General features: G+C 43.8%; 1 protein-coding gene and 1 non-coding gene across 2 annotated transcripts in view; one reads left to right on the top strand and one right to left on the bottom strand.

Annotated features, from left to right (window-relative positions):
• Positions 1 to 26,837, top strand: part of CMTM4 (CKLF like MARVEL transmembrane domain containing 4) — a 73,341-nt gene that overhangs the window by 3,472 nt on the left and 43,032 nt on the right. The window lies entirely within an intron of this gene.
• Positions 861 to 967, bottom strand: LOC123391074. The gene has a single exon (XR_006605701.1). It is a non-coding gene; the product is annotated as a U6 spliceosomal RNA (small nuclear RNA).

The following is a 26,837-nucleotide window of genomic DNA, read 5'->3' as shown; positions in this document are numbered from 1 at the left end:
TTAAAACAAGCCTGTGCCTCTTAAAAGTATTAAGAGAATGAGGTGATGTAGAAATTAGCACCTACCATTTTAGGTGCTTAGTTAGAGTGTAAGAAAAGATAGATACCACTGTTGCTAATTAATAAATATTTCCTGTCTTTAAAGAAACTTGGTGAAGTTGCCATCCCCAAATTACAATTCTATGTTTGAATTCAATATAGTTTACTTCCTAGTGATTTCTGTCTGTCTTTTTTTATTTTTAAGAGTTATTTACTTATTTTAGAGAGAGACAGAGAGAGCAAATGGAGGGGAGGCTCAGAGGAAGAGGGAGCGAGAGAAGCAGACTTCCCCAGTGAGCTTGGAGCCTGAAGCAATCTCAGGACCTTGAGATCCTGACCTGAGCCGAAATCAAGAGTCAGTTGCGTAACCAACTGAGCCACCCGGCTGCCCCAGCTTCCTAGTGATTTAAAAGCTAAATTGATGGGGTGCCTGGGTGGCTCAGTTAGTTAAGCCTCTGCCTTTGGCTTAGGTCATGATCCCCGTGTCGTGGGATTGAGTCCTGCATTGGGTTCCCTGCTGGATGGGAAGTCTCTTCCTCTCTCTGCCCCTCAACCTGCTCGGGTTCTCTCTCACTCGCTCTCAAATAAATAAATAAAATCTTAAAAAAAATTTTAAATGGATTTAAAAAAAATAGTTTATTTATTTATTTGATAGACAGAGATCACAAGTAGGCAGAGAGGCAGGCAGAGAGAGGGAGAGGGGGGAAGCAGACTCCCTGCTGAGCAGAGAGCCCGATGTGGGGCTCGATCCCAGGACTCTGGGATCATGACCTGAGCCGAAGGCAGAGGCTTTAACCCACTGAGCCACCCAGGCGCCCCTAAAAAAATATGGAACTCTTCACGAATTTGCGTGTCATCCTTGCGCAGGGACCATGCTAATCTTCTCTGTATCGTTCCAGTTTTAGTATGTGTGCTGCCGAAGCGAGCACTGGATGTTTCTGATAGTAAAACTAATCTGAAATATGAAGATTGATCAGTGTAGTTTTGTAGATTAAATCTTTTTAAAGCTTTTATTTATTTCAGAGAGAGAGAACATGCAAGCATGAGTGGGGGGAAGGGTGGAGAGCAAAGCAGGCTCCCCACTGGGCTAGGAGCCGGGTGTGGGGCTCCATTCCGGGACCCCAGAATCATGACCTGAGCTGAAGGCAGCTGAAGGCAGACTGAGCCACCCAGTCACCCCTATTGATTATTTTTTTTAATCTTTATTTATTTATTTGACAGAGAGAGATCACAAGTAGGCAGAGAGGCAGGCGGGGGCGGGGGGGGGGCTCCCCGCTGAGTAGAGAGCCCAACGTGGGGCTCGATCCCAGGACCCTGAGACCATGACCTGAGCCGAAGGCAGAGGCTTAACCCAGCTTAACCCACTGAGCCACCCAGGTGCCCCTAGTATTTCAGTTCTAAAAAGATTTCTTTTTTTTTTTTTTTTTTTTGAACTCAGACTCTTTAAGTTCTAAAAAGATTTCTGAGGAAGCTTTTTCACCTCACATCCTTTTCTTAAGCCTCTCCCATGGCTGATGGACTTTCTGACATTGCATTGCCATTATTTCAGAACTTTTTATAAGCAAAGTTGGGTGATATGAGGTGTTTAAAATTAGATTTTAGTTCTACTGATCTTGAAATCTCTTAACCCCATCCTTGGCTTGGCTTCCTCAATAGTATAATGTGGTCAGTAGTGACGAAGCATTTTAGGAATTTTAAGAACTCAGAAGTCCGTTGTGATAGGTGCTTTCTTAGGTAATTCAAAGGCAAATGTGAGTATTTACATTTCAGGGTGGAGTAATAACAAACCTATATTTGATGGAAACCTTGTCTGCTTTTTATCTCAAGCCAATTGGGCACAGCCCCTTCTCGAGGTGGCTGGGGGGGCGGGGTAGGGGGGTGGCAATGTGATAGGGCCTTAGGGTGAATGAAGTAGTGAATTTTGCTCCATTGTATTCTCGGATCTACCTTAGTGGCTCCTTGTAAAACAATCTCACTTTCATTTAGGAACTTAACTGTTATCTTTGGAAGTTGTCTTCCTGGCCAGAGACTTAAAACCAAATTAATTCTACCAGAAAAGCAAAGTTAAAACCACTCTTCCCTTTTATGGTGTTCAAAATAGTAAATTATCATCCCAGACCTCAGGAAAGTGTTAAAGTACACATCCACTTTATAAAGCCAGACAAAGACAGTTCAAGAAAAGAATACTACAAACCAGTCGTTCTCATGAACACAGATTCAAAAATCCTCCACAAAATACTAGGAAATCAAATCCAGGGATAGTATATAAAAAGACTAGTATACCACCACCAATTGGGACTTATCCCAGGAATAAAAGACTGGTTAAGTTTTCCAAAATCAATAGATGTAATCCACCATATGAACAGCTTAAATAACAAAAAACACATGATTATGTCAATGGATGAAGGAAAAACATTTAACAGAATTCAACATTCATTCATTCCGGATAAATGCAGCCAACAAACTAGGAAGGGAAGGGAACTTCCTTAACCCAAAAATGGTCATTTACCAAAAATCTACAGCTGACATACTTAGTGGTGAAAATGAAAGCTTTCCCCCTATGATGAAACCAGTGATCTCTACTCTCCCCATAGATACTCCGCATTGTACTGGTATTGCTAGCCAGTGCAGGACAAATAAATGGAAGGCATACAGACTGGAAAGAAAGAACACCTGTGGGATGCCTGGGTGGCTCAGTTGTTAAGCGACTGCCTTCTGCTCAGGTCATGATCCCAGGGTCCTGGGATTGAGTGCCGCATTGGGCTCCCTGCTCAGCAGAAAGTTTGTTTCTCCCTCTGCCACTCGCCCTGCTTGTGTTCCCTCTCTTGCTGTGTCTCTCTCCAAATAAGTAAATAAAATCTTAAAAAAAAAAAAAAAAAAAAAGGAAAGAACAACTGTCTCTCTGCAGATGTCTGTGTAGACTATCCCATGGGAATCTCTAGATAAAGCTCATAAGCTCACAAAAATCAGTATTTCTGTATCCTCACAATAAAAGCAGTAAATTGTCAGAAACGGGGAAAAAACAAACCAAAAAACTTGACAGTTACAACAACTCTTAGGTATAAATCAGATGAAATATGTACAGGATGCACACTGAAAATTCCAGAACACTGAAGAAAGAAATTAAAGACAGCCTAAGTAAGTGGACAGATTTACTATGTTCATGGTTTAGAAGACTCATTATGTTTTGTTTTTGTTTTTTAAAGATTTTATTTACTTCACAGAGAGTGAGCACAAGTAGGGGGAGCAGCAGACAGAGGGAGAGGGAGAAGCAGGCTTCTGGCCGACAGCGATCCTGATACCGGACTCCATCCCAGGACCCTGGGATCATGACCTAAGCCGAAAGCAGCTGCTTAACCTCTAATTGACCGAGCCACCCAGGTGCCCCATAGAAGACTCAGTATAGGTTTAATACTCTACACAAATTAATTTATAGGTTTAACACAATCCCAAAATTCCTGCAAGATTTTTTTAGATGGAGACAAACTGATTCTAAAGATTTTTTTTTTTTAAGAATTTTATTTTTTTTTAAGTTATCTCTGCACCCAGTGTGGGACTCAAACCCACAGCCTCAGAATCGAGAGTAGCATACTGTACCGACTGAGCCAGCCGGGTCCTCCTCATACTAAAATTTAGATGGAAAGTCAAATTAGCCAGGCAAACAGATGGTGAAGATTGGTGGGAGAATATTTAGGGGACAGGGAACAATGTAACATCAAGTCACCTTTGGTTAGGGATGCACGTGTGTGTGTGTGTGTGTGTGTGTGTGTATGCACGTGTGTGTGTGTGTGTATGCATGTGCGCGTGTTGGGGAGTAGAAAGATGGGGATGGGTTCTGAGAGTATGAGATGTTTGGCCAGTTTCTTGTTCATGTCACGTAAACAGGTCTCTTGACTTACAGTTGGGGTTGATGATAGTACTACCTGTGCTGATGAACATAGCAGACAAAATTCTGAGCAAAGTGCCTCCAGTATAACTTGTTACACCCCTGTTGGCACTATAGAATATCTCTAAAATGATACAAGCTGGTCGTGGCTGAAGGCCAGAGTAGAAGGGAGACTGAGTTTTACTGTATGACTTTTTGTACTTGTTGAATTGGATGCCACATGCAAATATCTTCTATTCAAAAATTATTAAAATGTTAGCTGTTATTAGTTCTACATTAACATACATTAGCCTGAAAGCTGATGTATGACCAAAACCTTTATTTATTTATTTATTTAAAATATTTTTATTTATTTGTTTGACAGAGAGATCACAAGCAGGCAGAGAGAGAGGAAACAGGCTCCCTGCTGAGCAGAGAGCCCGATGCGGGACACAGTCCCAGGACCCTGAGATCATGACCTGAGCCAAAGGCAGAGGCTTAATCCACTGAGGCACCCAGGCATCCCAAAACCTTTATTTTTAAAGATTTGATTTATTGGGGCACTTGGGTGGCTCAGTGGGTTAAGGCCTCTGCCTTCAGCTCAGGTCATGATCTCAGGGTCCTGGGATCGAGCCCCGCATCAGGCTCTCTGCTTGGTGAAGGGTCTGCTTCCTCCTCTCTCCTCTCTCTCTGCCTGCCTCTCTGCCTACTTGTGATCTGTCTGTCAAATAAATAAATAAAATCTTTAAAAAATATATATTTTTTTTTTTGAGAGGGGGAGAGAGAGAGAGAGAGAGTAAAAATGAGGGAGCAAGAGCACAAGAGTAGGGGGAGAAAGAAGCAGACTGACTCCCCACTGGGCGTGGAGCCCTTTGCGGGACTTGATACCATGACTCAATCCCTGGACCCTGGCTGGGATCATGACCTGAGCTGAAGGCAGACATGTAACGGATTGAGCCACCCAGGCATCCCCTGACCATAACTTACTTTTAACTTGACTTTAACTTACTTTTACCTACTTTGTAATTTGGAGGCCCTCAGGGAGAATGATTCAGACAATACAGAACTGTTAAAGAATCTAAAAGCTTGAACATTTTTTCAGTAGCTTTTCCTGTTTAAAAAAAAAAAAAAAGGAAGGAAGGATTCTGCATGATAGCAGGCACTTGATCTATTTAATGTATTTGCTAAAGGCAAAATTTCTTTCATTTGAGAGGAATTTACCCTCATTCTATTCGTTGAAATGTCATATGTGTTTGTAACATGCTATAGCATGGTGACTATTGTTAATAATCCTATATTACATATTTGAAAGTTGTAAGGGAGTCTATATTAATAGTTGTCATTACAAGAAAAAAATTTTATAGCTGTGGATGATAACACATATTAACTAGAATTATTGTGGTGATCACCTCCCAGTATAAACAAATACTGAATCATTGTTGTACACCTGAAACTGATAAATTGTTAAATGTCAGTTATATCACCATTTAAAAAAACTGTAACAGGGGAACCTGGGTGGCTCAGTAGGTTAAAGCCTCAGCCTTCGGCTCAGGTTGTGATCTCGGGGTCCTGGGATGGAGCCCCGCATTCCGCTCTCTGCTCAGCAGGGAGCCCGCTTCTTCTCTTTCTCTGCCTGCCTCTCTTCCTACTTGTGATCTCTGTCTTTGTCAAATAAATAAATAAATAAAATCTTAAAAAAAAAAAAAAACTGTAGCAGATAGGAAATGAGGAAAAAAGAAACCTTAGTATGACAGAGCAAATGAAAAGATGTTTGGAGTTTTTCTCTCCCAAAGGCTTAATGGGATCATGATTTCCAATTTTTGGCTATTTAAGAAGAATGTTCAGTAAATGTCCTGCACTCTTCTTTTGATTTGTTACTACTTTTTGTTACATTTCAAGGAATGCTTTTTATTAGATCAAAGGACAATGCCATTAAATTTCTGAGCATTAAAGAATTGTGGTGCTGGTCAGCATTTCTGTACAATATGCCTGAAGGTCCCAGTTTATTCCAGGTCTCCAGTGTGCCTAACCTCAAGTACTTACCAGTGGGGAACGGTGAGCTCCATAAGACCTTCTGGCTCCTCCGGGGTCACAGGGCAAAATCACTTCTTCCTTGACAGCCTTGGAGGAGGACCTTTTTTCCTAACTGGAAAGCAGGAAGAGCCTTTCCCAGGTCATGCATGGCCCTGCAGAGGATGCTGAGGGGAGACAGACCGGGAATGTATGCGCACTGCCCAGTCCGTGATGCCCCTCCCTCCTGGTAAAACGGATGTCTGCTTGGGTGCTCAAGAGAGGCCTATTTCCAGCCTGGGGGAGTTCCGAAGACACCTGAGCTACAGCACGTGCAGGTCCCGCCCCCTAAAGGGCTGAGGTCTGTGTGGCAGCTGAGGCTGATGGTTTTGGAAGGTGGACCGGCTAGCTCCACAAGCTCTTGGAATAACCCACAGTGCCAGCATTCGGGCCTGACCCCCACCGCTGCTGTCAGTGCCTCTCTCTCCTCATTGCTCGAAGTAGCCTCAGATCCTTTTGTAGGATGATGTCCGACTTCTATGGACAGTCCAGTTGTTTGTTCGAGAATAGAGCTGTACTCCAAGGCCCCTGACCATGATCACAGATTCTGAATTTTCCCAGATGGTCCCCGTGTGCTGTGTGCTGTGTCATCAGATGATGCATAAGTACATCTGAAGTTAAAAAAATAATGATACAACTTTAAATTATGAAATATTCCAAGCATTGAAATTATAGTGATTCATACAACAAGTACCCATGTACTCACAGTGTGTCCCGATATTGTTGTTTGGAAAATGAGATTATCCCCGGGGGACGGGGAGAGACAGGCTGTGTGTGCACCAGAAGTAAAAAGCAGGGCGAGAGGAGCTGGGGTCTGGATTCATTAGCGAGGTGGGACTCCAGAGAGCCCAGGGGGAAGGAGATTAGACCCGGAGAGGTAGAGAATGAGAGAACAAGGCACCCCCAGAGGAGGGGATGGCCTCAGCCTTGTGTGTGGTGGCGGAAAGCCAATTTAAACTTTCAAAGGCTCCGTTCAAAGTGGTCCAGGACTGGGAGCAGGCCTGCAGCTGGCTGAAGAAGGGACAGATGAGTGGAAGGGGCCGGGATTTAGAGAGCAACACCTCCTTTGGGAAATCCTGCTTTATTTTTAAGCAGTTGAACTTCTTGATGGGGAGGATTCTTGGTGTGGAAGATTCTCACTTGAAGTGAGGTCCGATGTTCATGGTGGTCTTGTCTCCAGACATTAAATGGTGGGGTCCATCCCTGGTTTTCAGAGTGGGGTCCTCTGGGAGCCCTGGAGTTTATTAATGCAGAAATAAGGAGATTGAGAGACTGTGGTGCAAGGTGCATTCTATTTCCAAAATTCCAGTGTAGCTACATTAACTAGTAATCAGGCCACTTTCTTCTTTGGCTGGAATTTTAACGGTACTGATGATTTTATGTTGATCAGAAGCTTTGATTGACGTTTTGAGTAACATACTCCTGCCTTCGAGTCTTTGCATTTGAGATTTATTCTTGTGTCCTCCACTCCCTGCCCCCTTCCCCCAAAATGTCACTTGGCTCTGTTCTTCAGCACCGTTGTTGTTCTGTTGTGCTCCAAAGAGACGATCCCTGACCCCCCTGTGTAAAGTAGGACACCCCCATCCCCACTCTTGATCCCCTCTTCCTGCTTCATTTTTCTTCATAGTTTTTACCACCAGACTAGAACCTCAGCTCGATGAGAGCAGACATGTTGTGTGTTAAGTTTCCTGCTATGTCCCTGGGGTCTGAAACGGTGCCTGGCCATAGTAAGGCCCTGGGCAGCCAGTTGAATATGCATCTCTGTTTAGTAAAAGAGAGAAAAATAAAGGGGGATTACTTAAGGGAGCTTATAAGGTCAAACTGTTGGAAAACATAGGATCTTGGAGGAAAAAATAACCTATATTTGTGTACTTAGAAATAAGCTTCTGGACTCAGCTCTGAGTGGAAAATATTGGGGAGAAAAGTATGAAAACAAAATGCCACTGTAATTCTTCTTTTCTTTTTTTAAACTGTGAGTTTTAGAAGGGTATCTACTGCTACTAGGAAACAGAAGCTTTTGCTTAGAAGGCAGATTTTTGTAAAAGGAGGGGAAACCATAAGAGGCCTCGCCAAGCTTTTTGCTTGGGAAAGTGTAAGATGAAAACCAGGGATTCTCCGATTATTGTCGAAGTTGTCTGCTTTCTGATTAACATGTTAAGAGAGAGGATCACTCAGGATCTGCCAAGCTGGCATCTTTGAGAGCTCTCAGAGCAGACGCTTAACATGTATAAAGAAAAAGTTGCAACCAGGATTGAGGCTGAGGGTTCTAGTGGTTGTCTTTATAAAGACTTTTGGAAATAAAAGAACAGCAGTTCATGGGGCCTGGGAAGGGAAGCCTCGATCTTCTGGAGGCTGGAGGGGGCTGGAAGGAAATACAGGAACCCAGAATTTTGTCTCTGAGCACTTCAAATAATTGGCTAAATTTGGGAATTATATGGGTTAATAAACACTTAAAATGTTCAGAGTTCAATCAGATGTGGATAGTTTTGGATGGCTTCTTTTTTACCACTACAGTTTGATGGCTGGCACAGTGGAAGCCTTCATTTTTGTGGTTTCCCGTTGATCCCAGCGCAGCTATGAAAAACAGTTTAAGGCTAAAAGATTTTTGTGCCAATAAACAAAACAAAACAAAACAAAACAAAACAACAACAACAACAACCCAAGCCCCAGGAGCAAGGGCTGTCCCAGCGGTAGTTGCTGCTTTAGCTCGCATGGTTGGTCTCAACCGTTTTTGGTCCAAACCCCGTACGTGTGTGTCCTTTAAGAGTTGGCTGAATGACTTGAGAGTTAGATCAAGATCAGAAGCTAAATGGTAAAGGTTCTAACGTATTCTTCCCTTTAAAAAAAAATCTGTACGTGTTTGAAACCCTCCGCTGGGTCAGCTGCTGTTACACATGAACAGGACAAAAATCCTTGCCTCCGATGGGTGCTTGGTTGGCTTGGGAGTGAGGGTGTGGTGTTGGTGGGAAAGCACACAAACCATTGTTACCACCAGAGCCAAGGGTGCTCTCCTAGGGGCCAGGGACGGCGTGGCAAGGAAGCCCTTGCCCCTGGGAAAGGGGCCGTCACATGTCGAGTGGTGAACAGCCAGTGGCTGGCGCAAGGTGTGGTGTGTCCCGTGGAGGAGAAATACACCAGGTGCTGGGAGTTGGGGGACAGGTAAGGAAGAGGGGTAAACCCAGGCAGAGTTGTGGAAGGAGGGAGGAGGACCCAGGTTGAAAAGGGCCTGATTTGTGAGGCCGGTGAATTTGGATTTTTCTGGAAGACATGGGGAGCAGTTGGAGCTGAGGCCGCCTGGAATGTGGGTTGTACGAAACTGAGATACGCGTTAAGTACTAAATACACACCAGATGATGAAGCTGTGACCGGAAGAGAGGGAGTGTAAAATATCTCCGTTTTTTATATTAATCACATGTCGAAATAATACTTTGGATATAGTTGGGTAAATATACTCGGAAAATTCTGTTTCTTTTTACTCCTTAAAAGGTCTGGCTACTAAAAAAAATATAAAATCACTTACGTGGTTCTCATGTTTCTCTTGGCTGTTGCTGGGTTAAAGGGGGCGAGGACGGATGGTTTTGAGGTGGATGCGAGAACAGCCTGCCTGACGGGCTCTCAGGTGAGAGCGGGAGACCCAGCGGGTCTTCTGGCAGTGGTAGTGGGAAGGATGTGACAAATGCGATTTATAGGTGGCGGTTAGGTTTTATTATAGTCCTTGTTTTTATTTTACATTATATTCAATTCACTCTCAGCCAGAAAACGACTGAAGCTGACATTTATTGTGCCTCTACTATGTGCCAGACTGCGGAGTGTTACACACGTGTTCTCTCCTGTAATGCCCGCAGCCGTCCTCTGAGGCAGATGCTTTCTAGAGGAGAAAACAGGCTCTTTGGTATCACTAACTCGCTCATGGTCCCCACGGCTACGGGGTGGGGAGCCCGGCAGCCAGCCTGCAGAGACCACACCCGGGACCCCCTTAAGGGGGTTTCTATAACCACAAGGCAGGTTTTGAGCCTTGCTCCAACGACCTGCGTCTTTCTCGTCCTATGGGGACTTAGAGGATTTCAGTTTCTCCTCTTCATCTCGCCCTGCTCCTGGTAGGTCTGCCAGCCTCAAGAGCCCTTCTGGCTCCCGAAAGTTCCACAGCGAAGGGGTCACATCTGTCAGAGTCCGGAGAGGTGCTGGTTTCATTGTAGAGGGGAGACTCTCAGTCCTTCTCTACTGGCTCCTCGAATTGCCAGTGAAATTTAAGAATTTCTAGATCAGAGCCAGTGAAAGTCTTGAGGAAACTGGAGGCTGCCAGCTGGTGGAAGAGGGGCAGAGAGGTGAAAATTGCGGCTTGATTGTCCTGTTCCCCTTGAGCCAGCGCCTCAAAGTATGTGGCTTTGAAGGAACTGTTGGCCTCTGGAACCTGTTTTTCCCTTTGTAGAACAGCTACTGCACAATATTGGCCTCCATTTGGGCTTTAGCTTGTTTATGGGCCTTATAAGATAGTTTTTAAAGGATAAAGTCAGAACTCTCGTACAAATACAAAAAAATTTATTAATTAATGATGGGACTAGTAAGATTAAACCCATAAGATTACAATGTGTTGGAAGGAGAAGTCAAGACATTTGCACGGAAAGAGTATGTGTGCATCCCCCCCCGCCCCCTCCACCCCCGCCCCGCGCCAACACAGATACACACTCACCATGAAATGAATTTCGAATACATGCCATTTTGGCTTTAAGGAGGGTCACTTGTCTCTCCACCAGAAGATTAATTTGCCTGTCTACAGACAAGAATCCTTTGCACTGCTTATCAGTTTCGTACAACTTAACAGAGTTGCAGAGTATCTCAAAGGTCCTAAAAGGCACAAATCCCACAGAATCAGGTAACTTGGAAAGTTATGTTCTAACAAGGCCCCTTCTTGTATTAAAGATACTCAGTAACCCTTTTTGGTCCATTTCAAAGTCTTTGAGAGTTGATTCTGAGATGTGGGCTATCTGGAGAGGGCCCCTGTGGGCTGCGTTTTCGTGCGTGTTAGGCCCTCCCGGTTTCACTTGTGCCTTTCACTTGTCCTCTGCTCCGCCCGCTGTGCTGTTGGGTGGCTGGAAGAGGCCCGCCATGGCTTTCTGTACCCCAGTCTGGATTTCTCTGTTGTTTTCTTGCTTCTCCCTGGTCACTTTTCCTTCCCAGAAAGAGGTCTTGACCACCTACACTTAGGGCCATGCCCTTTAGTCCTCCTCAGCCTGGTCTTCAGGGGCCTGAGTCAGGCCAGAAGGGCAGGGAATACAGGTAAGGGAACCACCAGCCGCCTCGGGGTTGGTGTGAGGGTGGACGGAAAGGGCCTCGCGTGGAACATGGCCGAGGGAAGTGCCTGCTGAGTGCTGCTGTTATCCTTCTCGCCCCTGGGTCCTGGCTCCTCCGCTGGGTCTGTTTCATTTCAGGGTCTGTCGACCTAGATCAGGTGCCTCATCCTGGCTGGAAGCTCCGCGTTCTCCCGCAGTAACACACGGACCCTGCAAGGGCGCTGCAGCCCTTTGCCCAGCCAGAAGGTACCCGGGCAAGGAGTGGGCCGGGGTGAGGCAGGGTCATCCTCTTCCCTCTTTGCTCTCCCCCAGCTTTCTTCCTCTGGTCCTGCCAGGCCCATCCTGGGTTTTCTTGGTTCCAGTTTGTGTCCTGGGATGGAACACCAGCTTACACTCCATGTGGTCCTCCCTCTCTGGACCCCCTCCTCCCTTCCTTCCTCTCCTTTCTCTCTCTCTCTCTCTCTTTTTTTTTTTTTTAAAGATTTTATTTATTTATTTGACAGACAAAGATCACAAGTAGGCAGAGAGGCAGCCTAGAGAGGAAGGGAAGCAGTCTCCCTGTTGAGCAGAGAGCCCTATGCAGGGCTCGATCCTAGGACCCTGGGATCATGACCTGAGCCAAAGACAGAGGCTTTAACCCACTGAGCCACCCAGGGGCCCCCTCTTCCCTTTAAAACAATGTACTTATTTGAGGAAAAGAGTGCGCATGAGCAGCAGGAGCAGAGGGAGAGGGAGAGTGAATTTCAAACAGACTTGATGAGCTCAGCTCAGAGCCCAAGGCAAGGCTTAGTCTCATGACCCTGACATCACAACCTGAACTGAAACCAAGAGTTGGACACTTAACCATCCGTGCCACCCAGGTGCCCTTCTGGCTATTATTTTTTTTAAAGATTTTTATTTATTTATTTGACAGACAGAGATCACAAGTAGGTAGAGAGGCTGGCCGAGAACGAGAGAGGAAGGGAAGCAGGCTCCCTGTTGAGCAGAGAGCCCAACTCAGGGCTCGATCCCAGGATCCTGAGACCATGACCTGAGCCGAAGGCAGAGGCTTAACCCACTGAGCCACCCAGGCACCCCCCCTTCTGGCTTTTTAAAAAAAATTTTTTAATTTACTTTTTCAAGTGTTATTTATTTAAGTAATCGCTATACTCAGGGAGAGGGGCTCAAACTCACAACCCAGAGTGGGCTGGGGTGAGGCAAGCCTCTCTGACTGAGCCAGCCGGGCGTCCCTGGGTTTTCTGGCTTCCTGAATAGATTCGGGTATACTTACAGTTAATTGTCCTAAGGCCGTAAACACCTGCAAGGCAGAGACCCAGGTTGCTCCTGTTCAGTTTTCACAGTAGCAAACACTTGGCTGCTGGGTAAGCACTTCCTGTTCATCCAAGTTCAGTTTGATCTATTAGCGAGTCTAGAACCAGCCCCAGATCCAGGAAGAAAAGAAAAACAGCTAATTCACGTTGAGGATATGTCTTCACCTGCTGTACAAAATCCCATATATTGGGTAGCTTTAATAATAGTAGTTTTGTTGCTCATAGTATTGGAGGCTGGGCCAAGGTCCCTGCGTGGTAAGCGTCATTCTGAGGTCACTTCTCTTGGCTTGCGGTTGACAGTCGTCTTGCCCCGAGTGCTCACATGGCCTCTCCCTGCATGCAAGGAGAGAGGCATTTCTCTCCCTCTTTTTTTTTTTTTTTCCTATTTCTCTTCCTCCTCTTTACGAGGGCACTAACCTCATCACGCCAGCTCTGTCCTTAGGACTTCATTCAACCCTAATTACCTCCCAAGGGCTCCCTTGCCAGATACCATCATTACCATATGAATTGGAGAGGGGGGGATAGACTTAAGTCTGTAGCCAGGTGAGATCACGGTATAAATCAATAGTGGAGGTCCAAGATGGCTCAAGAGATTCAGAAAATTCTTGAGATTCAGAAAATCTCAGAATTTTGGGTGCCTGGGTAGCTCAGTCGATAAGTGTCTGCCTTTGGTTTATGTCATGATCCCAAGGTCCTGGGATTAAGCCCTGCATCGGGTTGGTTCTCTGCTCAGCAGGACCCTGCTTCTCCCTCTGCCACTCCCCTGGCTTGTGTTCCCTCTCTCACTGTGTCTTTCTCTGTCAAATAAATAAAATCTTAAACAAAAAAAGTCAGAATTTTATACTAGGAGGAAACTTAAAGCCATTCATGTATGCCCCTCCTTTGTTTTATGGGTAATGAATCTGACCCCTAAAGAAGCTGTGGCTTGCCTGTGGCTACCCAGTTTGTTGGTGGTCCTGGACCCTGAGATTTAGGCTGGAATTCTTAGTTGCTTCTCTTCTGTGAAGACAGCTGTGGAACAGCTCTCTGAATTCAGATCATCTTTCTTATGATTATGGAGAGAGAGGATGAGTAGTAAATATCCTTGGGTGCTTCCTAGGGCATTACTGTAGTAAAGACCATATAGAACAGATCAGGTCTTTGGCTGTGATGTTGGACGGTAAGTGCAGTTGTCTGACCAGCCCAGGCAGGGGGCTCAAGTGAGCATCCGGGGGTGGCCAGTTGACTCGGGGGCCCTGAAGTTTGGATTATAACAGAACCCAAATGTTGGTAGAAATAAAGTTGCCTTTTTGTCCCTTCATCTCTCTGATAATAAATTGAAATCAATATAATTTGCTAGCAGGTTGGTCTGTCTTCTTGTAGAGTACGGTTTTGGAGCTGAAACTGGGAACACAGACCCCATTTGTCCCAGGGGAGTAGATCCAGATGGCTCTCTGCACAGTCCTGACACAGCGTGGTGACGGTGGAGGGGGGCTGAGGCCACTACAGGAATGGGGGTGCCCAGGCTGGTGGTGGTGGGCTGGCTGGGGAGACACTACAGATGCCGCATCTGCACTGGATGCTTTGGGAAAGCTTCAGCTGTTGGGGTGTGACTTTGGGGGCCCTAGGGATTGCCACTCTGATTAGATGAGTGAGACCCACAAAGAGTGACCAGTTGCCAGATGGAGGGAAGCCTGCGGGTGTCCTGTATGGTCAGTGTTTTGTGCAGCCCCTCCTTTTTGTCTGCTTCTGCAGAATTCTCTAGGAGCCCTGCAGTTCTTTTTTGTTTTTTGATGGACTGTAAAATCTACCATTGTGTCTCAGACCAGATCAGTATAAATGAAAATAAAGTTAAGAAAATTTTTTAAAATTCTACCTATTTGCAACAGTAAGCTTCTTTTTTTTCCTTTTTTCCTTCCTTTTTCCAATTTATTTATTTGAGAGAGAAAGAGAGTCTGTCCCAAGCACACTCCGTGCTGAGCACAGAGCCAGACGCAGGGCTTGATCCCACAACCATAAGATCACCCCCTGAGCAGACACCAAGAGTCGGTCCCTTCACCGACTGCAGTAGAAAACATCTTACTGCTGAACACACAGATGATTAGGGTCCGGCAGCTATAGGATTTAGCCGGAGTGGTTCAGCAGCGTTAGTGTCCTAGAGGGACATGGAAAGTCTTCATCGTCCTGCTGTGTCCAGAGCTACTTTGTACAGTTGGGCAGGTTGTGTGCTGCACGGCAGGTCTGACTGGGAGGGTGAGGGGGTGCTGAGGTCCAGCCTGCATGCTGCTCTTGGCCCGGCACATGGCCGGCGCTGGGCTGTGTCCACTGGGAGGAAGGGTTGCCTCCTCCACTTCATCAGCCCTGGTGTGTGTGTTCCATTTTTAACTCACTGTTCCCTTACCGAGCCAGGCCCACCCAGACTGGGCTCCGTCTCTAACCGGCACAGAGGTACGGATGCGGCAGCTTGTGTCCTCGGTACTTAATTGGGAAACGAACTGGCAACATGGCTTAGCTGTGATGTTAAGCTAGATAGGAAAGTGTATTTTTAAATAAGACCAAATAAAGCAAAAAAATGTAAACTTGCAATTTAATTTTCCAGGTAGAGTATTTTAAACAGATTTATTTTGAATTAACAAGCATGTGCGTGTGCCGGGCCTCTCAGCACCTTATGTGGGCCTCTGGGGGGTGTGCGGATGACGATGTATTTAATACCACGTGACTGAATGAAGACAGGTACAGGAGTAATTCACTGACTCACTTGGACAAGAGCTCCGATGTCGTTGAAATTAAGAGCTTTCAGTCCCGCTCAGAGCATCTGTCAGACACTTGATGGTGTGTGATGGGTCATGGGGGTTGGTGGGGATAACTGGATGGGACTTTCCCCCCATTGGGGTGTGTGCACTGGGCTGCCTATGTGACCAGCTGGGTGGGCTGCTCCCGAGGCTGAGCCCATCCCTGCGGCCTTGGTCAGCTCTTAGTTCTTTGGGGTTTGCTGCGGGACAGGTAAGCCAGGCCTTGGGGGGAGCCCTGGGAGGGCCAAGCCGTAGGGCCTCACGAATCTTGGGAGTTTAACTTGAGCGGAGTGTATGGGACTAAGCGTTTCTTTCTCGCTGCCCAGTCAAGGGCCTCCCATGGCTCCTAGGCTACAGAGGGCCCGTGTCCTCTCTTCGTAGAATGGACTGTGGACTAACCACATCTGAAAGAGGACTGGGCTCTGCCCAGATTCATGCTGGTCCCATTCTAACCTGAGACTGCCAAGTGCTTCATCCCCTGCCACTGGGGGCTGTTTGGGGATGGATAATCTGTCCCTTGGACTTGTATCTGGCAGGAGCTTATGAGCATGGACTAACTTGGCCTGAGGACTTGGGGGCAAACACTTGGCGGGGGCCAGGGACCATGACCCCCACTGTGGAGGGCGGCATCTGGCGCTGTGTCTGTCTCACAGAGCCAAGGACCAGCCAGAATCCCGGGAGCAGGTCTGGTCCAGGACCTGAGAGGAAGTGGAACACCCGGTGAGGGAAGGTAGTTTTCCTAATAAAAGTGAATGCTCTGGTTGCTTCCAAGAAGAGAAAATTGGCTGAAGAAAACACTGTTTTAAAGTAAGGAGACTGCAAGGAAGAGTCTGTGAAAACCCTTGTTGCCTCGCTCGCTCGCAGAGGGAAACACCATTTTGGGCTGTAAGGAATGCCGGAGTGAGAGGCCCTATGGAACAAACGCATTTCGCTGTTCAACAGCAGCCTATGAGTGCAGGACAACACTCGACTCTGCAGGGTGACACCTCAGTGTTTTCTGGAAATGATTGCCTCACCCCAAGAATAGCTCTTAAAGGTCAGAAGAAACATGAAAGAACGCTTAGGAAAGTGCAGTCGTGTTGTTTTCTGATAAAGCTATAGTTGTACATATTAGAAGTATATTCTGAGAGGTTATTTATTTTATGGTATTTATTCTTTAAACTCTATACCCACCATGGGGCTTGAACTCATGACCGTGAGATCAAGAGTCGTGTGCTTCAGTGACTGAGCCAGCCAGGTGCCCCAAGTCTGATAGGCTGTGGAAAATGTTCATCCCAGGTCTGTCTGCTCTCTTGGCCACCAGCTGACTGAATTACAGGCTGAATTACAGGTCTGATTGGCCTGATTCCCACTGACTTTATTTGGGTGGCGTTTTCCCAGCCAGGCCAGAGTAGAGGTGCCTGGCCAGCCTGTGGACTGGCTGCCCAAGGGTCAGGCGTCCACCCCTATCGTGTATTCAGGATCCTGAGCGTGACACCCCTGTGCAAGGAGCAGCCTGGGATCACTTCTCCTAGGGGAGGGGAGAGGGATGGATTAGGGAAGGTATCAGTGAGCAGGGACAGCTCTTTTCCTATGAGACTACTGTTAACTCTCCGTCACACGCCGTCCTTCAACTCTCCTTCCTTCATACCTCTTCCAAATTGCGTGATCTCCCCCTGGGTCCACTCCCCTGCCTTTTTCCCATGTCAGCATCCATTCTGCTTGCTCACCATCACTCATGGGCCTCCCTCCATCTGAACACCATTATCACTGGCCTGATTTCTTCCCCCTTCTTCATATACAAACACCAGAGAAGGCATTTCTCTTGCGAAGGCTGCTTCTTTTTTTTTTTTTTTTCTTAAATATTTTATTTATTTATTTGTCAAAGAAAGAGACAGCCAGAGAGGGAACACAAGCAAGGGGAGTGGAAACTGGAAATGTTGAATTATGTGAAATGTTTTTTCTGCAGCCGTTGACATAATCATGACCTGAGCTGAAGGCAGATGCTTAATGACTGGGCCACCCCGTGCCCAGTGACTGAGCCACCCAGGTGCTCCTTGAGAAGCCTTCTATATTTCTGTTCTTCATTCTCCAGCCACCCATCTGATAAAGTGTCTTTTGGGATCTGGTACTATGTGTGGCTTACAAAGCTCCTTTATGTCAAGAAGCACACAGTGTTAAGTCATATGTAAATAGATCTGTAATATAAATACCACATTTTTAAAAAAAGATTTTTATTTATTTATTTGACAGAGAGAGATCACAAGTAGGCAGAGAGGCAGGCAGAGAGAGAGGGGGAAGCAGGCTCCCCCGCTGAGCAGAGAGCCCGATGCGGGGCTCGATCCCAGGACCCTGAGATCATGAACTGAGCCGAAGGCAGAGGCCTAAACCACTGAGCCACCCAGGTGCCCCTAAATACCACATTTTAAACTTGATTTCTGTTTTCCAAAGTGGAAAAAACTTATTTTCTTATTTTAAAGGTATTTTGTGTTTGTTGTTTTATTTTTAAATTTTATTCTTTTTTTTTTTAAAGATTTTATTTATTTATTTGTCAGAGAGAGAGCGCGAATGAGAGCGAGCACAGGCAGACAGAGTGGAAGGCAGAGTCAGAGGGAGAAGCAGGCTCCCTGCGGAGCAAGGAGCCCGATGTGGGACTGGATCCCAGGATGCTGGGATCATGACCTGAGCTGAGCTGCTTAATCAACTGAGCCACCCAGGTGTCCCCGTATTTGTTGTTTTTAAAAAAAAAAGATCAGGGGCGCCTGAGTGGCTCAGTCCATTAAGCATCTGCCTTTGGCTCAGGTCCTGAATCAGGGGTCCTGGGATCGCGCCCCACATTGGGCTCCCTGCTCAGCAAGGAGTTTACTTCTCCTTTGCCCTCTGCTCCCCCTCCCCTGCTTGTGCTCTCTTTCTCAAATACATGCAATCTTTTTAAAAAACACATAAATAAAATTTCAGAAGATCAGATACAGAAAAATGAGCAAAAGAAGTAAAAATCACCAGTATTCTATTCTCAGTCAGTTATAAAGAATTATATTAGCAGGTATATATTGTAGAAATGGGATACTATACATGCAGTTCTGTAACTTGCTTTTGGATATACTTATAATTCCAAAAAATACCCTGTTTGAATATTTAAACTATGAACATTGAACACTGTGTCCCGAAAGCTAGCATCTGAGCGTGCTTCCTTACGCTTTAGACTGTCTCTGCTCGGACCTGTCCAGTAGACTCTGGCTTGCTTTTTGGTTGCCATTTTGGAAATTGATCTGTTTCATTCTTTTTTTTAATGGATTTTTTAGAAAGGTGTTTTGTTTATTTATTTGCAGTCAAATGCTCTACCACTGAGCTATAGCCCCTTGTTTATTTATTTGAATGGGGCTGCAGAGGGAGAGGGAGAGGCAGACTCCACACTGAGTAGGGAGCCCGATGCAGGGCTTGATTCCAGGACCCTAGGATTATGACCTGAGACAAAGGCAGGCACGTAACTGACTGAGCCACCTAGAAACCCCTTAATTAAAAAAAAAAAAAAAGATTTTATTTATTTATTTGAGAGAGATTGGGGCCAGGGGTGGAGGACAGAGGAAGAGGGAGAAGCAGACCCCCTTGCTGAGAAGGAACCCCAACATGGGACTTGATCCCAGGACCCTGGGACCATGACCCCAGCCAAAGGCAGGTACTTAACTGACTGAGCCACCCAGGTGGTCTAATCTGTTTCTTTCTTAAAATTATTTTTGTTTCATTTAATGACTGAATGGCAAGATTGAAGGCTTTTACTCTGTATTTGAATCTGGAAGAACAGCATTTAAAGGCTAATTTAGAATTTGTCATATTATGGTTTTGAGCTAAATCAGCAAGAAAATATTTAATTAGGGAGCACACACCATTTTCTTAGCGCATAAGAAAACTGACAGAAGTTGAGCTCTGGAGGTCTGGGCACGTGCCAAGGATTTTGGTGGTCTCCACGTGTTCTGTTTTTTCAATTAAAATACACTGAAATGAACTTCTTGGTGTACAGTTCTGTGATTTTTTAAAAAACAGATATATACATTGACGTAACCACTACTGTAATTAGGGCACAGTGATGTCACCAGCCCACAAAAGTTTCATGCTCTTTGCAGTCACACCCAGCCTTCCACAGCCATTCATCTGTCCCGCATCACTGTACGTTCGTCTTTTCCAAAATGCCATAGAAGTGAAATCACCAAGTATGCCACCTTTTGAAACTGTCACTCAGGGTAATACACTCGAGATGTGTTCATGTCGTGTTTGTTATTATTTCTATTTATTTATTTATTTGAGAGAGAGAGAGAGAGAGAGAGAACACAAGCAGGGGAGTGGCAGGCAGAGGGAGAAGCAGGCTCCCTGCTGAGCAAGATGCCCGATCCAGGACTCGATTCCAGGACCCTGGGATCATGACCTGAGCCAAAGGCAGATGCTTAATGATTGAGCCACCCAGGCGCCCCTCATCTTGTGTTTGAATTATAGTTCATTCCGTGAACAGTTTTCCATTGTAGGTATGTTACCACAGTTTCTTTATTCATTTATGTGTTGAAGGACATTTGAGTTGTCAGTTTTATGAATGGAGCTGCTGTAAACATTCATAGATGGTTTTTGTGTGCACATAGGTTTTTATTTCGCTGGGGTTGATACCTGGGAGTGGAATTGCTGATCTTAAATTAAGTGTGTGTTTAACTGTCTAAGAAACAACCATGGGGTTATCCCGAGTAACTGTATCATTTTGCCCTCTCTGGGCGATGAGGAGTGTTCCAGTTGCTCTGTATTCTGGCCAGCACTTGGTATTCTGTATTCTGGCCAGCACCTCCCCCCTTTTTCTTTTAAGCCAGTGTGATAGGTGTGTTGTGACCTCTTATGGTGGTTTTAATTTACATTTCCCTAAATGGCTAATGATGTCAAGCATCTTGGGTTTTTTTGTGGTCTGTATATTCTTTTCGGTGAAAAATCTGTTCAGGTCTTTTTTTTTTTTTAAGATTTTATTTATTTATTTGACAGAGAGAGATTACAAGTAGGCAGAGAGGCAGGCAGAGAGAGAGAAGAGGAAGCAGGCTCCCTGCTGAGCAGAGAGCCCGATGCGGGACTCGATCCCAGGACCCTGAGGTCATGACCTGAGCCGAAGGCAGCGGCTTAACCCACTGAGCCACCCTGGCGCCCAAAATCTGTTCAGGTCTTAATGCCCATTTTTAACTGGACGCTTTCTTTTCTTTCTTTCTTTCTTTTCTTTTCTTTTTTTAAAAGATTTTATTCACTTATTTGACAGAGAGAGAGAGAGCACAAGCAGGGGAAGCAGCAGAGGGAGAGGGAGAAGCAGGCTTCTGCCAAGCAGGGAGCCCGATGCAGGGGTGCGATCTCGGGACGCTGGGATCATGACCTGAGCTGAAGGCAGACGCTTAACTCACTGATGCTTAACCACTGCCCAGGTGTCCTGACAATGTATTTTCTGTTGAATTTTGAGAATTCTTTATATACTTTAGATAGAAGACCTTTGTTAGATACATGACTTGTAAATATTTTAACTCATTGTTTTCTTCTCATTCTCTTAACAGTGCCTTTTGCAGAACAAGTTTTTAGTTTTGATGAGACTTGGTTTGTCCGTTGTTTCTCATGGACTGTCCTATCTAAGAATTAATTTTAGGTCATGAAGATTTTTTCCATTGTTTTCTTCTAAGAAATAGTTTCATGTTTTACATTTAGATCTATAATCCCTTTTGAGTTAGTTTTTATGCCAGGTGAAGAATGTAGATTGATGTTCATCTATGTGCCTATTGGTATAAAGCTGTTCAAATACTGTCTGTTGAAAGGGCTGTTCTGTGTCCTTGAACTGCCTTCCCACCTTTGTCAAAAATCACTTGGCTCTGTTTTGTTTCTGGGCTCTTGGCTCAGTTCCATTGATCTGTGTGGGTGTCCTTGCATCAATATTACGGTGTCTTGTTTACTGTAGCTTTGTAGTAATTCTTTTTCTTTTCTTTTCTTTTTTTTTTTTTTAGAGATTTTATTTATTTGAGAGCGAGAGAACGAGAGCGCCAGAGCACTAGAGTGAACGCAGGTTTGGGGGAGGGGCCGCGGGAGAGGGAGAAGCAGATTCCCCTCTGAGCAGGGAGCCTGATGTGATCCTGGGACTCCATCCCAGGACCTCAGGATCGCAACCTGAGCTGAAAGCAGACGCTTAAGTGACTGAGCCATGCAGGCATCCCTATAGTAATTCTTACATCAGGTAGTGTGTGGATCTTCTGCCTTAGTTCTTTTTCAAAATCGTTGTCACTATTTAAATTCTATATAAATTTTATAATCAACTTGTTTCTATCTATTAAAAAAATATTGCTGGGATTTTGGGATTGTGTTAAATGTACAGATGAATTTGTGGAGAATGGGCATTGTCACTATTTCGAACCTTCCAGTCCATGGATGCAGTCTGTCTGTCCACTTATTTAGGTCACCTTTGATTGCTTTCTTCGTAGTTTCATAGTTTTCAGTATGTGGATCCTGCATACAATCTGTTAGATTCCTACGTAAGTGCTTCATTCTTTTCAGCTCTTGTAACTGATACAGATTTTTGTTGCTGTTGTTTTAATCTTGGTTTCTGGTGATAAATTGCTAGGATACATAAATATGATTGACTTTTGTGTGTTGACCTTGGACCTTACAACTGGGCTAGCTCACTCAGTTGTAGGAACGTCTTGAGAGATTCCCATGGGATGGTCTGCATAGACAGTCATGCCATCTGCACATAGGGACAGTTGTTCTTTCTTTCCAGTCTGTATGCCTTCTATTTATTTTTCCTGCACTGGCTAGCAATACCAGTACAATGTTGAGTATGCGTGGTGAGAGTAGAGATTGTTGCTTCGGTCCCCTTAGGGAGAAAGCATTCATTTTCACCACTAAGCATGTTAACTGTAGATTTTGAGTAGATGCCCTTTTTTTGGGTTGAGGAAGTTCCCTTTTCTTCCTGGTTTGCTGGCAGCGTTTCTCATGAATGAATGTTGAATTATGTGAAATGTTTTTTCTGCAGCCATTGACATAATCATGTGTTTTTTGTTATTTAAGCTGTTAATATGATGGATTACATCTGTTGATTTTTGAAAATTGTACCAGTCGTTTATTCTTGGATTAAGTCACAATTGGTTGTGATGTACTATTCTTTTTACAAATTGCTGGATTTGATTTCCTAGTATTTTGCTAAGGATTTTTATGTCTCTGTTCATGAGGAATAGAGGTCTAGTTATCTTTCCTTGAACTGTCTTTGACTGTTATCAAGGTAATGCCGGCCTTATAAAATGAGGTGGGAAGTATTCCTTCCTCTTCTATTTGCTGGGAGAGATTTTTGTAGAGTTCGCATTCTGTTTTTGACGTTTGGTAGAATTTGACGGTGAAATCATCTGGGCCTGGAGTTTCATTTTTTTAGAAGATTTTTAAACTACTAATCCAATTTATTTGATAGATATTAGACTATTTAAGTTCTCTTTTACTTCCTGGGTGAGGTTTGGTAGTTTGTGGCTATCCTAAAATTGGTTCCCTGTCACTGTCAGACTTTGTGTATTGATTTGTTTGTTGTATTTCTGTATTACTCATTTAGTGTTTGTGGGGGTTCAGAGGTATATCTTCTTTTTTAATTCATGGTAGTTGGTAGATGTTGTCCTCATTTTCCTTCCTGTAACCATCTGGCTAATGAACTAAACCAGTTCTTTTTGTTTCAGTGGTATTTCCCTGTTTTTCATTTTAGTGATTTTTAACTCTTTAGTATTTCCTTTCTCCTATTCACCTTACGATTTCTTTGCTCTAGGAAAAGTTTCTTAAGGTGTGATTCTTAAGGTGGGAATTTAGATTGTTGATTTGAGAGCTCTGTTCTTTCTAAGATAAGCATCTCACAAGTTTTTGATACGCTGTACTGTCATTTTCATCCAGTTCAAAATATTTTCTAATTTCTCCTGAGACTTCCTCTGTGACACATCAGTTATTCAAGAATATGTTGTTTAGGGATGTCTGGGTGGCTCAGTGGGTTAAGCCTCTGCCTTTGGTTCAGGTCATGATCTCAGGGTCCTGGGATTGAGTCCCACATTGGGCTCTCTGCTCGGTGGGGAGCCTGCTCCCCCCTCCCCCGTCTCTCTGCCTGCTTGTGATATCTCTCTCCCTCTGTCAAATAAATAAATAAAAATCTTAAAAAAAAAGAATATGTTGTTTAATTACCGAGTGTTTGGAGATTTTTCCAGTTTTTGTTGCATTATTAATTTCTAGTTTAGTTCTGTTACAGTCAGAGAACATACTTGATGCAATTTTGTTTTTTAAAGTTGAGTTATAGTTGCATACTTTATGCAGTTTTGATGCTTTCAAATGCAGTAAGGTATGTTTTCTGATCCAGTAAACAGTTGGTCATGATGTTCTAAGTGTGCCTGTGAAGTTTGTGTCCTCTCCTCTTGACAGGTGACATACTCTGGAATTTGTTAGATTCAGGTGGTTGGTGGTATTTTTCAGTAATTCTCTGTATATTTTAAAAATTGTGATAGAATATACATACCATAAAAGTTACTGTTAAAACCATTTTTTTTTTTAAGATTTATTTATTTATTTGACAGAGAGATCACAAGTAGACAGAGAGGCAGGCAGAGAGAGAGAGAGAAGCAGGCTCCCTGCTGAGCAGAGAGCCCGATATGGGGCTCGATCCCAGGACCCTGAGATCATGACCTGAGCCGAAGGCAGCGGCTTAACCCACTGAGCCACCCAGGTGCCCCTGTTAAAACCATTTTTAAAAGTGCAGTCCAGTAGTGTTAAGTACATTCACATGATTGTACAAGCAATCGCTAACACTTATTTGTCTTGCAAAACTGAAACTCTACACCCAGTAAACATTTGCCTGTTTCCCTCTCTCTTAGGTTCTGGCAACTGCCATTCTGCTTTCTGTTGGAATCATGTAATATTTATTTTTTTGTGGCTGGCTTATTTCACTTGGCATAATGCCTTCAGTGTTCATCCATATTGTAGCATATCTCAGAATTTCCTTCCTTTTTATGGCTAAATAATAGTCCATTGTATGCATATATCACATTTTATTTATCCGTTCATCTGTCAGTGGGCCTTTGGGTTGCTTCCATCTTTTGGGTATTGTGAATAATGCTGTGAGGAACATGGGTATGCAGATAACTTTTTCAGACCCTGCTTTTAATTTTTTTGGATATATTCACAACATTGGAATTGCTGGGTCATGCAATAATTCTATGTAAAAATTTCTGAGGAGCCACCATACTTTTTTCCATAGTGGCTACATGGTTTTGTGTTCTCAGCAGTGCTCAGGAGTTCCATTTCTCCACATTCTCACCAACACTCATCACTTCTTCTTCTTCTTTTTAAGATATATATATTTTTTTATTTGAGAGAGAGAAAGAGAGAGAGTCCTCAAGCAGACACCCCCCCCCTCGAGCATGGAGCCCAAAGTGGGACTCAGTCCTAGGACCCTGAGATATGAACTGAGCTGAAATCAAGAGACGGCTGCTTAAGGGACTGAGCCCTCCAGGCGCCCCAAGACTTGGGGGTCTGTATTTTTTTTCTGTATTTTTTTTTGTTGGATAGTAGTCATCCTGATGGATAGGAGATGATACCTTACTGTGGTTTTGATTTATATTTCTTTAATGATTAGTGATGTTAAATATCTTTTCATGTACTTGGTGGCCATTTGTATATCTTTGGAGAAATATGTCTGTTTAAGTCCTTGGCCCATTTTTAAATCTGGTTGGTTGTTATTGTTGAGTTATGGGGATTCTTTATATATTCTGGATATTAACCCCTTATCAGAGACACAATTTGCAGATATTTTCTCCCATTTTCTAGGTTGTCTCTTTACTCTGTAAATTTATGTCCTCTGATGTACGGAAGTTTAAAATTTTGCTGTAGTTCAATTTATCTGTTTTTACTTTTGTTTCCTGTGCTTTTGTTGTTATATGCTAGAAATCATTGCTAAATCCAATGTCATGAAGCTTTTCACCTGTGCTTTCTTCTAAGAGTTTTATTGTTTTAGGTCTTCTGTTTCACTCTGATCCATCTTTCTTCTATATTCTTGCTGATTATTTTGTCTGCTACTTCTGTCAGTTATGGAACAAGGAATGCTGAAGTCTTCAACTGTATTTGTTATTTCTTCTCTCATTTGGATCAGTGTTTGCTTCATGTATTTTGAAGCTCTTTTATTGTATACATATTTAGGATTATTACCCCTTTTTAGTGAATTGAAGCTTGTATTTTTTATATAATTTCTCATTTTATCCCTGGTAATTTTCTATGCTCTGAGTGTCCTTTGGTATTAATATACTATTCCAACTTCTCTTATTGGTGTTTGTATGGTGTATGTTTTTTCATCATTTCCCTTCTAACCTACTTACATCATTATATTTGAAGTGAGTTTCTTAAAGACGGCATGTAGTTGGATCCTGTTTTTTAGTCCATCTGACAGTGTCCATCTTTAATTGGTATGTGTGTAGACTACTTACATTTAGTGTTATTAATATGTTTTGATTCAGGCCTACCATTTTAAAATTTATTTTCTGTGTGTTCCCTTTGTTCTTGGTTCCTTGGTTTTCCCTTTCCTCTCCTCTTTTGGATTATTTGGATATTTGCTAGTATCCCATTATATTTGATATGCTGGGTTTTGACCGTGTATGTCTTTCAGTAGTTTTGTAAAGTGTTTGCCTTAAGAATTACTTTATAGCATTTCACAGTCTAATTATAATTACTATTTTACTACTTTAGGTAAAGTACAGAAACCTTACCATAACATGGGTTCATTTGCCTCTTGACTCCCTTCCCTCATTTTAGTTGTCATAGACCCTGAAATCCCATCAAACAGTGTTAGAAATTTTGCTCTCAAACATCATACGTATTTTAAAGAACTTGAGAGGAGAAAATTGTCCATTGTATTTACCCAGGTTTTTACCATTTCTGTTGCTCTGCTTTCATTCCGGACATTCCAGGTTTTCCTCTGGGATCCATTCTGTCTGATGATTTGAAATTTTAGCATTTCATTTAGAGCAGGTCTGCTGGCTATGAATTCTCTTAATTCTTTTTCTAAGAATGTCTTTTTTTTTTTTTTTTAAGAGTTCTAATTTTTATTTGACAGAGAGATAATGAGAGAGGGAGCATAAGCCGGGGCGAGTGGGAGAGGGAGAAGCAGATTCCCCACTGAGCAGGGAGGCTGATGTGATGATGGGGCTCGATCACAGGACCCTGGGCTCATGGCCTGAGCCGAAGGCAGATGCTTAATGACTAAGTCACCCAGGCGCCCCTAAGAATGTCTTTATTTCACCTTTAAACCTGAAGGATAGTTTTGCTGGATATAGAACTTCTCAGTACTTTAAAAATGCTATTCCTTTTCTTTCTGGCCCCCATGGTTTCTGATGATAAATTTGCATCATTCAAATCATTGTTTGACTACGTAGAATGCATCTTTTTTCTCTGGCTGATTTTAGGACTTTTTTCCATAGTTTTCAGCAGTTTGGTTTATGATGCATCCAGGC

The sequence above is a fragment of the Mustela putorius genome, unplaced genomic scaffold (genome assembly GCF_011764305.1).
Source record: "Mustela putorius furo isolate JIRA1106 unplaced genomic scaffold, ASM1176430v1.1 tig00000174_pilon_pilon_pilon, whole genome shotgun sequence".
Lineage (NCBI taxonomy): Eukaryota > Metazoa > Chordata > Mammalia > Carnivora > Mustelidae > Mustela > Mustela putorius.
The sequence above is the reverse complement of the archived record's forward strand: the minus strand, read 5'-3'. Positions and strand labels throughout refer to the sequence as shown.